General features: G+C 30.4%; 1 long non-coding RNA gene across 2 annotated transcripts; it reads right to left on the minus strand.

Moving 5' to 3' along the window:
- Nucleotides 1-9,685: 9,685 nt before the first annotated feature.
- LOC139848086 (uncharacterized) lies at nt 9,686-12,907 on the minus strand. Of its 2 annotated transcripts, XR_011759831.1 has the most exons (6): nt 12,731-12,907; nt 12,448-12,630; nt 12,160-12,271; nt 11,176-11,413; nt 10,464-10,519; nt 9,686-10,160 (listed from the first exon to the last, which is right to left on the minus strand). It is a non-coding gene; the product is annotated as an uncharacterized lncRNA (long non-coding RNA). The 2 variants fall into 2 exon arrangements; XR_011759830.1 differs by having other exon boundaries at nt 11,176-12,271.
- Nucleotides 12,908-13,242: the final 335 nt, after the last annotated feature.

Below are 13,242 nucleotides of genomic sequence, written 5' to 3' on the forward strand. Positions count from 1 at the left end.
TACATAATCGCCGCCTAATAGTTCTCCAATGAAGTTATGAATCAATACTTCATCGTTGATTCTTATTAGTACTCCTTGGTATATATGGTAAGTACGATGTTGATGCTCGAGGTACAGATTGTGATGTCGAGGTGTGGGATGCGGATGTTGATGTTGGTACTGTTGCTGCCGGTGCTGTTGCTGGAGCTTGTAACCTTTGCACCATATTCTCCAAAACTACTACCCGAGTGCGAATCTCGTTGACTTCTTCTATTACACCTGGGTGATTGTCGATTCGGACGAGCGGATAAATAAGATCTAGAATTTGGTATAGTATATAATCGTGACGAGATACTCTGGAAATGAGGCTGAAAATGGTGTTTCAGATAGGTTCGCCGGTAAGTGCTTCAGGTTCCTCGTTGAGAGGGCAATAACGTGGGTGGAAAGGATCACCTTCTTCTTGTCTCCAGTGATTAAGTAGACTACGAACCCATCCCCAATTCATCCAAAATTGAAGATGACTAATCGGGTGATCCGTTTCGGTTACACTGCTTTCGGAGCTCAGGTGGATATCCATATCGGAATAGCTATCGGAATCCGAGGAATTCGAACTGGTTGAGGGATCCATCTCGTACCATCAGATGGAGGATTTTCAATATGAATTAGATTATAGGATGTATTAGTATCCTGCAATACATAATTTACATATGCATATATAATACTAAAATCCTATAAGTTACGGAGGAATCTACGGAAGCTGTCAGGCAAAATCTACAGTAACAGATAGGCTAAGATATGAATTATCAGATACGCTTAGATATGAATTTTGTCTTGCACTATTCATGCATTCAATGCAGTAAAACGTGTCTAGACTAAGAATGATAAGCAGGTAATTTCTGACAAAAAAATGATAAGAAAAACTTTTGACATGCACACACGGTCGAAGTCCAGACTCATTAATGCATCTAAACAACTATCATTTAGACACACTAATGCAAGACCTGGTTCACTAAGACCACCGCTCTGATACCACATGAAGCGACCCGTCCTAATCCATCTGGACGAATACATTACATTTGGTTACATCGCGAAGTACTTGACCTCTATATGATACATTTAACAAACATTGCATTCGTTTTTAAAAGACAAACTTTTATTTCATCAAAAGTCGACGGCATGCATACCATTTCATAATATTTCCAACTATAATTGACTTAATAATAATCTTGATGAACTCAACGACTCGAATGCAACGTCTTTTAAAATATGTCATGAATGACTCCAAGTAATATCTCTAACATGAGCAAATGCACAGCGGAAAATTTCTTTCAAACCTGAGAATAAACATGCTTTCAAGTGTCAACCAAAAGGTTGGTGAGTTCATTAGTTTATCATAAACAATTATTTCCATTAATTTAATAGACCACAAGATTTTCATTTCATTTCTTGTAAACATCATCTCATATCAGGCATTTAGCAAACTGCATAGAGATAAAAAAAATCATTCATATGGTGAACGCTTGATAACCGAACTAACAGGATGCATATAGAATATCCCCATCATTCCGGGACTCTCATCGGACATGATAATCGAAGTACTAAAGCATTCGTAACCCGAATGGGACGTGTCAAGGTTCATAGATCTATCTTTAGGATTCGCGTCAATTAGGGGCCATTTCTCTAATTCTTAGACTACCAAGATAAAAAGGGGCATATTCGATTCGATAATCCAACCATAGAATGTAGTTTTGATTACTTGTGTCTATTTCGTAAAACATTTATAAAAGCAGCGCATGTATTCTCAGTCCCAAAAATATATATTGCAAAAGCATTTAAAAGGGGAGCAAATGAAACTCACAATCCAATATTTTGTAGTAAAAATATTCATACGACGAAACTGAACAATGCAGGGTTGGCCTCGACTTCACGAACCTATATCAAGTATATATATTAACACATATAATGGTAATCGAACAAATTTATATATATTATTATTAATTGTTATTTTAGCAAATTATATGTTTCATTAATAATTTAATTAACTATATTTATCTTATATACTTTAGATAAATAATTAGTATTTACTATAAAAACATTAATATAGTTATCTTATATAGTTATCTTATATGTATTAAATAAATTTTTATATGACTCATATTTATTTGGTAAAATAATAATAGAAAGTTGTATCTTTATATAAATATAGTAATAATAATGATAAAAAAATAAAATAATAATGATAATATTAATAATAATAATAATAATAATAATAATAATAATAATAATAATAATAATAATAATAATAATAATAATAATAATGATGATGATGATGATGATGATGATGATGATGATGATTTTAATCATAATGATACTACTAATAATATTCTTAATGATATTACTAATACTAATGTTAAAAATATTAATAAAAATTTTAAAATCATGTTAATACTAATAATAATAATAACTATAATAATAATAATACTACTTATTATACTTATAAAAAGGATACTAATGTTAACTATATTAATGATAATAATAAAATTCATGATATCAATAATAATAATAAATATAATAATAATAATAATAATAATCATAGTATTAATAATAATACTAATGCTTATAAAAATTCTAAGATTAATAATAACATAATTCATATTAATGATGGTAATAATAATAATTAACTTAACATTAATATTAATACTTATTAACAATAACACTAATATAATAATAATGATAAAAGTATTATACCTTTAAAGCTCCTCTCAAAAAATTTGCTCAGGACGGGACTCGAACCCGATACCTCCTGGATACCCACTAACACCCTTTACCATTGATCCGTATGTTCTTTTCTGATTTATTCCCACTCCATAAGTATATAAACCTTATCTATTTTTGTTCTAAATTCATCTTCTCCTTCTCCAATTACAAATCGACCAAAGAATTTATGTAAGCCAAAATAACGAGTTGTAAATTGGTTTAGGACTAACAATAGATACAAAAACAATTATTTAGTGTTTAAAAAAAAAATATATATATATATATATATATATATATATATATATATATATATATATATATATATATATATATATATATATATATAGAAAGAACACCGTTGCTGGGTTCACGAACATAACCAAAAAAAATTATTGATTTTCGATTTTCATCACGTTATAGCTAATACTTATAACATGAAACCTGTTTTAAATCACATCTAGAAACTTTTAGGATCGTTAATTTCAACAAAAACATCAAAACAATCACCAATTTCTTGATGAACAATTTCGTTGACTTTTAAAATTTAAACTTTGACCTAAAAATTAAACCTTCATTTTGCGAATTAAGATTTGAAAACTTACAGTTAGTTTTTATGGACGATTCCTAACACAACCTCATTACTAGATTTTTAGGAATGGTTCGGAATTGATCTAGTGATTAAATATTTTTGAACAGAGGAACCCGATTTGTTTTTGTTAGGTCCTTGTTTGATTTTTGAATTGAAGCTAAGGATTTATATTGCAAAAATTGAATGGTTAAAGCTGAGACAGGAATTGATCAAAATTGTATTGTTGTGAAGATAGTGGTCGCCATATAATCACGAGCAGGGGAATGACGTAAAGAAGAACATTTTTTTTTTAATTTAAACAGATAGGATTTAACACTTACAGATATAATCGGTAGAGAAGGTGGAGAAAACTTAATGTATCGTTAATCAGAAAGTGATGATTGATATATGTAATCGTGTGTAGACAGTTTATCACGAGTAGTACAGGAGGTAAGGAAAAAAAATATAACTGATTAAGATATATAACCTAATTACGCGTATGTGTAGATAACTGCCCCATTCTATATTTTAATTTAATGTAAATAATTAATAATTAATAATATATAATAATAATACTGTTAACGTTTAACATTATTGATAAAAATAATAATAATAATGAATATAAATATTAATGATAATAATAATTGTAAAAATGATAATAATAGTATTTAGAATAATGTTACTAATAGTTAAAATAATATTCTTAATGATATATTAATGATAATATTAATAGATAGTGTTATTTTTATGATACTAATATTAATGATAATATGTAACAATAATCATGATCATTAATACTAATACTTAATAAGAATACTATTTAATGATAATACAAATACTGATAATAATATTAGTATTAACAATAGTGGTAATAAAAATCATATTTTTTTAACTATAATCATAATGATAATAATAATATGATATTAACAATACTGGTAATTTTAATAATAATAACTAATAATATTTAAATTACAAATTGATTATAATTTTAATTATTCTTATAATAATATTGATACTTTAACCTCTGTTTTGATGATCACACATTACAATCATTATAAATTTAATTATAACAATAATAATAATAATATTAATAATATTAATTGTGATATTAATATTAATAATAATAATGAAAGTAACTATAACAATTACATTTTTGACTTACAATAACATTTAATCCATTAATATTATATTTTGTCAACCATGTAATATTAAGGATTATATATTATCTATTATGTAATAACTTATATCATATTTGAATTGTTAATATTTATATATTTTATATTTATTATAATATACATATAATATTAATTATGTATAAAAGTAATATATATATATATATATATATATATATATATATATATATACATATTTATTTACACCCAAATGTTCGTGAATCGTCAGAAATAGTCAAAGGTTAACTGAAATAATGTACACAGTTCAAAATTTTTGAGATTCAATTAAATAGACTTTGCTTATCGTGTCGAAATCATTTACAGATTAAGTTTAAATTTGGTCGGAAATTTTCGGGTAGTCACAGATTTTATGTTCGAGGAACGTTACCTGAGAACCATTATTTGTTATGATCGCACAGATAGAGTAATATAGATGGCTAGTATGTTTCTCTCTATCTTGAATGAATGAAATGTGAAGTAGGATGTGAGTATTTATAAGTAAGAGTAGCTGTCCTTTTTTCTGCCTCGTAGGCGACAAGAAAAAAGGAGGGGGCAGGATAGTACAGAATAGTACTATTCTGCCGCATGGATCGTGTACTCACGTAGGCCATGTCCTACTACTCGTATGGCCACTAAAATTCCGTCCTTAACGTCTTGTACTAACGTTTGTCCTATTCGGCTCCCACAGTCATTTGACATAAATTTCTTGATGGCGCAATGTTTGATGTGCGAAGCCATAAGCGGAATCGCGCCACGTATGGTGTGCACTGGCCCTTTCTAGATGGTGAAGCGAGGCTTATACGGTCATAAGTCTGCGCGATATGTTAGCGTATTTTATGCGCGTCATTAATCACTACTATATGTGAGATGTCCCGACTAAGCGACATTGGTTTGCTGATGCACAGACTATCGAGAACCGCTATCATGTGGATTCTCATTTGCTTTAGATACATGGGATGCCTCCTCTTCCTAACCCAGATCCGATCATCATTACTCATCGATGGCGTCATGACACTGACAAGCCATTTCGATCTTTCATCCTGCTACCAGATACGTACATCACACTGTGGTATCCGAGCCCACTGCTCCCTCTCATCAGCAGTTTACCACTAGGCCTGCAACTACGACTTTGGAGACAGCGATAGGTGGTCTTTACACCAATATTTTTGGGACCACCATCAAGAGCACACATCGAGCTATGGCTGCATCTTCACAGATGATGACTAATATGAACTCAGTTTGGGACCAGGCTGCTAGCATGAGTATGGAAGGGTTGTCACAAGTATTAAAAATGTGATAGCAACAACAGGATGAGGTTCATCATTGCCTTTGAATACTAGTTGGCAGGGATCACAAAGTCGAGCATTAACCGGGGAAATGTCTAATCTTTTTACGGATGACCAGTCAGCTTCCATACCCAACTGGATGCGGAGAGTTACTACTAGAGGTGGTGCGATACCACCAGAGGAGATGATGTCAGTTGACCACCAGGAAGTAGAATCATCCATGGGTATCCCTCGAGGAGCTAGGACACGCAAACAGATGGGGCTATCTTACCACTACCAGTAGCATCCGACCGAGTGATGCTATCTCTCCTTCCCTAACATTCTATTTCATTATCTTAATACATTATTCGTGTGTGATTGGATACATTTACACTTTGATTCTGTACGTCTTATGTAGGACATTTGAAACACTGTCATTTTTACTTTATATGCATGTAGTACTTTTAATGTATTTTCTTATGCTTATTAAATCAATGAACCGAATAAACGGAATTCAACAAACGGTAGACCAGCGCGCACTATAAGAAAAATGCTCCTATAGGACCTTTTTTCTAGGACCTAGTTAAATATAGTCCTAAATGCTACTTACATAGGACCAGACAATATTTAGGTCCTATTATGAGCTACACTTTTAGAGTATGGTCTTATTATGAGGTACGCTTTTAGAGTAGGGTCTTATTATGAGATACGCTTTTAGAGTAGGTCTCATAATCATATATTTTCATAGGACACTTAAAAAGTAGATCCTAATAGAGGATCTTATAAGACATTTATTTGTTTGAGTCTCATTATGTGTTTATGTATTAGGACACATAATATGAACGTCATATTAAATATATCTTTAGAGGCCAATTATTTCCAAGAGTCTTATTAAACTGTACCATGTTAGGACTTTTGATACTTATGTCCTATAAATCTATGTTATTAAGACACATTATATGATGGTCATGTGAAATGTACCTTTATATGACGTTTATTTTTGTGAGTCGTGTCATAGTAGAATATAATAGGACTTAATATGACTGATTGATATTTTTCTGTCTTAATGGTCATATGATTTCATAGGACACTTTAAGTGTGAACCATAAGATAGTACTTTATAAGACATTTAACGGCATAGTGTTGTATTACATGTTAATTTAATAGAACACCTTATATAAAAGTCATATGAAATAAACTCTAATAGGAAATTTATTTGTCATAGTCGTATTATAACATAAGCTAACAGGACATATGATATGTATGTTGTATCATTATAAATTTTAGGACACTTTAATTATTTAATAATATGGAAGAGTTTTTGGGGTTATAATTATCGTATGATTTCATAGGACACTTTAATTGTGAATCATCAAATGGAATTTTATAAGACATTTAACGATTTAGTGTAGCATTATGTGTGAATTTAATAGGACACTTTATAAAAAAGGTCATATGAAATAAACTATCATAGAACCTTTTTTTCATAATCGTATTATATCATAAGCTAATAGGACATGTGAAATATATGTCGTATCATTATAAATATTTAGGACACTTTAATTCTTTAATGTGACGGTTGAGTTGTTGGGGTCCTAAATATCATATGATTTCATAGGACACTTTAATTGTGAATCATCAAATAATATGACACTTTATTAAAGAGTCATATGAAATAAACTATCATAGGACATTTATTTTTCATAGTCGTATTATATCATAAGCTAATAAAACATGTGAAATATATGTGGTATCATTATAAATATTTAGAACACTTTGATTCTGTAATGTGACGAATGAGTTGTTGGGGTCCTAAATATCAAAGTAATTCATAGGACACTTTAATTGTGAATTACGGAGTATAAAATAGAACTTTGTAAGACATTTAACGGTTTAGTGTCGCATTATGTGTTTATTTAATAGGACACTTTTTAAAATAGTCTTATAACATAAAATATCATAGGAAATTTAATTGTCATAATCGTATTATATCATCAGCTAATAGGACATTTGATATTTATGTCGTATCATTTTAAATATTTAGGACATTTTAAATATTTATGTCGTTTCCAGGATCTGTAATGTGCACAATACTTCGTGCGTTGTACCAGTCAAAGTAATCCCTATTCACGCCCATTGATAGTGCTCCAAATGAAAATATATTTAGTAGCAATATCCTCCCAATATGTAAATTATTTAGTTCTAATTTTCCTATTGTAAGTTGTAATCGTTTATATTAAATAAGTGCGAACACAAAAGGCGAAAACGAAGATTTGAAGACGCAAATGACCAAAAAGCTCAAATGTACAAGATACAATCCAAGTGGTTCAATTTATTGATAAGAAACGTCTAAAAATGACAAAAGTACAAGTTGCGAAACGCAAAGTACAAGATATTAAATTGTACAAAAGGACGTTCGAAAATCCGGAACCGGGACATGAGTCTACTCTCAACGCGCGACGCAACGGTGCAAAAATTACAAGTCAACTATGCACATAAATAAAATATAATATTTAAATAATTCTTAAAATTATTTATATATTATATTATTATTTAATTACGTCGACAAGCTAAGATCCAAAAAATTGTGAGCTGAAAAATGAAACTCCACGACTCGCGGAGTTTGAAGGCCAAAAACTCCACGACTCGGGAGCAGCCAGATTCCAAAATGCCTATAAAAGGCCACGAGCTTCTGCAGTTTTAAAAAAATATATATATACATAATAATAATAATAATACTCTGTAATATAATATATATATATATATATATATATATATATATATATATATATATATATATATATATATATATATATATATATATATATATATATAGGTTAGTTTTATATTAGATTAGTTTGGGTTATGTAAAAGTTATTTTTACGGGTTTTGAAGTCGAAATTCTGTCCGTATACCACTACGCGATAAATACTCAATGTAAGTTATATTTTCCTTTTTAAATTAATGTCTCGTACTTAAGTTATTATTATGCTTATTTAAGACGAAGTAATCATGATGTTGGGCTAAAAATATTAAATTGGGTAATTGGGCTTTATACCATAATTGGAGTTTGGATAAAAGAACGACACTTGTGGAAATTAGACTATGGGCTATTAATGGGTTTTATATTAACTAAACAATACCTTGTTAATTTAATATACAAACTTATAATTTGACGTATTTATATATAACCACATACGCTTGACTAGGTACGGTGGACGAGATATCTATAAATACCAATAATTATTCATTTTACCGGACACGGAACTGGATTAATAGTTAATAGACTTGTTGAAACAGGGGTGAATTACATTCAAGGGTAATTGGTGTAATTGTTAACAAAGTAGTAAAACCTTGGTTTACACGCAGTCGATAACCTGGAGTATTCATTAAACAAAGTATTAAAACCTTGTTACAATTCGAATCCCCAATTAGTTGGAATATTTGACTTCGGGTATAAGGATAAGTTGACGAGGATACTCGCACTTTATATTTATGACTGATGGACTGTTATGGACAAAAACCAGACGGACATATTAAATAATTCAGGACAAAGGACAATTAACCCATGGGCATAAAACTAAAATCAACACGTCAAACATCATGATTACGGAAGTTTAAATAAGCATAATTCCTTTATTTTCATATTTAATTGCATTTCTAATTATCGCACTTTTATTTATTGTCATTGTATTTAATTGCACTTTTAATTATCGTACTTTTTAATTATCGCACTTTTATTTATCGCAATTTCACTATCGTTATTTACTTTACGCTTTAAATTAAGTCTTTTATTTATTTAATATTTTACATTAAATTTTAACTGCAACTAAAGTTTTTAAAATCGACAAACCGGTCATTAAACGGTAAACCCCATTTTATATATTATTAATATATATAATATATTTTGTACAAATATAATTGTTTAAAAATATAGTGTAAAATAAGTCGTCTCCCTGTGGAACGAATCGGACTTACTAAAAGCTATACTACTCTACGATTAGGTACACTGCCTATAGTGTTGTAGCAAGGTTTAGGTATATCCCATCTGTAAATAAATAAATATCTTGTGTAAAATTGTATCGTATTTAATAGTTTTTCCTAGTAAAATATAAACTATTTCGTACCCCCACGCTACGACATCACCCATCCCCGACGTACCATTATATACCCAGTTCGCTCGCTCATTCCAACGTACGATGTACTGGAGATGCGGGTAAGTATTCCTCATATCAACGCTTTGTTTCATGCAAAGGCTTGTTTTGTGTATATAATGATGCATCTCCGAGGTAAACAATTGGTCATCACTTGGAATATTCTGAGTCCATCCAAACTGTCTACAGGCCTTATCTAGTAGATGCGTCTCAATAGTAGCCCAAAATATAATCGAACCATGGTATGCCCACAAGGCCCTGTCAACTGTAAAAATATACACACAGATGGGTTTCTTTTGTCAAAAATTTTATAGCTCATAGACTTTCGACAATCAACAATTTATACAGTCATAGTAAACAACTAGAGAAGGTTCGACAGCGCGCTGCAGCGGCGGCTTCAAAAGTAATTTTGTTAGAATATATTTATAAGTTTTTTTTTGAAGTACTAATAGCTACAGATCCATTTGTTATTATCTTACAAAAGTTCTATTTGTTATACATGCTAATCATCTTCCTTGCAGATTATCCAAAATACATTGAATCACAGTCCTACAAAGTTGTAGCTCACCTTATGAAGTACTGACCTCCATATGGCTCCTTTACCAGTCTAGACTTGTTTTCAATCTGCACCAAAAATCTTCATATAACTAATCCATACAATATAAGAAAATTATAAATGAAATCCAATATTGGGTATTCATTATGCACAATTGACTATACAACTTTGGGTAATTTTTTTAGTTCTCTCAACACATTGGTCATGGAATAATGAAATCGGCTGTATACAATTTCATTATGCACACTCCCACGTTATTTTTGTCATGACCAATTGACTCTGCATTTTAACCATATCGATATGAAACTGTGTACAGTCAGTTCATCAATATGCACACTCCCAATGGGTATTCATTATGAAACTGATCAATGACCAACTGACTGTACAATTTAAATATACAGTTTCATTATGCCATGACCAATTGACTGCATTTTAACCATATCGATATGAAACTGTGTACAGTCAGTTCATCAATATGCACACTCCCAATGGGTATTCATTATGAAACTGATCAATGACCAACTGATTGTATACAATTTAATTATACAGTTTCATTATGCCATGACCAATTGACTGTATACAACTGTATACAGTGTCATTATGAAATTGTAGCTATACTGAATTTATAACAATACCATATACGGTCAAGGACGTTGATCAAAAGATGTTTTCTATTTGGCGTTAGCGAAGTACTTATAGTTGTTGGTTTATAAATTGTACTTACGTGTGTATCAATCAAAAGACAGCAGTATGCTGTTGTTATTGGACTGTGTTTAGTCTTTTAGCAATCCAGCAGTAAACTACTGCTTGTATCTCTTTTAACCGGTCTTCTGGACATAAGGTCAATATTAGTACTACTTGTACTTGTTGTTCCGTTCTGCAATTATTGCTAAATTCCTTTTTTTGATATTCATGAATCAATTAGTAGTCCACATCTAACAAACTAAAATCCATACCAAGGCCTGAAAAAGAAAAAAAAAAAAATCATACTTTACACGAAATATATATAATATATACACTAATGGGAAAGAAAACAAACACATTTTCAAGGTTGAAGAGGTGAACGTAGCAATCAGTTGTAGTTATATGAAATAAAGATGCATTACATAGATATTATGCTATAGTAAGCCTCACAACGGCTATACTCATCATTTGCTCAGTACGTGATGTTTGATATTCACAAATAAAAAGATTTAATTAGACGAATGCTACTCTCACAACTTGCCTAACTAAATGATGATGACTATTTTGGTGATGATCCTAAAAGCAAAAAAGATAAGAGTTTCAAAGCACAAAAAATCATATATAGTAACAACTTAATGTAGCAACAGCAAGCAGTAATAATGGAAAATCTTAAAAGTTAAACATCATTAATATATGGCTAGCATTAGTGTCTCGTCTTAATTCCGCATATTTAACCGACTGTAGGTTAATGGGATATTGGGCTTGTTTGACCTTTAATGGTCATTTTGTAGATACTTAACTTTTTTGCTGTTTTTTGTGTTAGTTACAGCAGCCCAGCAGGTACTCCCACTTATATAATGATGGTATTCTAAGCTTACAGATCATATAGAAATAGTATTTTTTTCCTAATGGGATGTTCATAGCAGAAACATTTGAGGCTCTGTTTTAGAAGCAACAAAGGTAAAACACTATACACACAACTATATGTACCTGTGGTGTGTGACCCTTTTAGTTATGAACTTACTGGTTTAAGCTGTGTATACATCTCTAATGAGTAATAGAAGTTCACAAATTGAAAGCTGTTCAAAATTCTATGCACACCATTTTGATTCTTTAAATTCAAACTGAGCACAATCCTGAAATTGCACAAAAAATAATAAGCAGTAAAATATATATAATTGAAAACGTAATAAAGCAATAAGTAAACCACATAGCAACAAACAATAGCTGCTATTAAGCTGATTACAACAAACACATACGGAGTATGATCAGTCCAACACCATCCATAGACCAAAATGCTAAGATAGCTTACCTGTGCTTTTAATGACGAACGCAATGCGAACAATCCAACACCATCCTTTTAAAGGCTATTGTGATTGATGAGTCGAAACTCCCTTACCTGACCCAACAACTATGATTATTATGAGTCATAGAAACATGTAGGGTCACCGTCACCCACAACCATAAACCAAATACGCCAAATGAGGTAAAATCCCTAGAAAAAAATGTGTATAAAATTAAAAAAATAATAATAAAAAAAATAACGATAGTATAATTTACAAAGTAATAGAGTTAGAGGCATAACAAAAAGATACCTAATTTCAGTTTGTGATGGCAAGGAATAAGAGCGGTTCAATAGATGTGGAAGGAAAACCCAATTTCATTTTTGAAGTAAAAACCTAATTTCATAAATTTGTGTCTGTAGTTGTGTGGTAGTAGATTTGACTGTAGGTAGTGGGTGGGAATTAATTTGAAGGGATGTCAAATATTTGGTGAATGGGGAGGGAAATTGCCCTCTAAAATTTGAGAAATGAAAAGTGAATGATTAAAGAGGGACAAAGTACATACATCATGAGTGCAGTTCTAAAATTATTTAGAGAGAAATAAAGATTAGTTACTTATGTAGTCCTCCTTTCATCCTCACACAAAAATCACGCAATATAGTAAATTACTTTACAATTTTATCATCAACCAATTAATTAAGAAATCTTTTCACCTTTGTAATTTACTTGTAATAAATTAGATAATTAAGGACATTGTTATAAACTTTATTAAATTTAGTTTTTATATTTAAAAGTGGACAACTAATTTGAGATATCATGAAAAA

This window comes from Rutidosis leptorrhynchoides, chromosome 5 (assembly GCF_046630445.1).
Source record: "Rutidosis leptorrhynchoides isolate AG116_Rl617_1_P2 chromosome 5, CSIRO_AGI_Rlap_v1, whole genome shotgun sequence".
In the NCBI taxonomy this organism is placed as follows: Eukaryota; Viridiplantae; Streptophyta; class Magnoliopsida; order Asterales; family Asteraceae; genus Rutidosis; species Rutidosis leptorrhynchoides.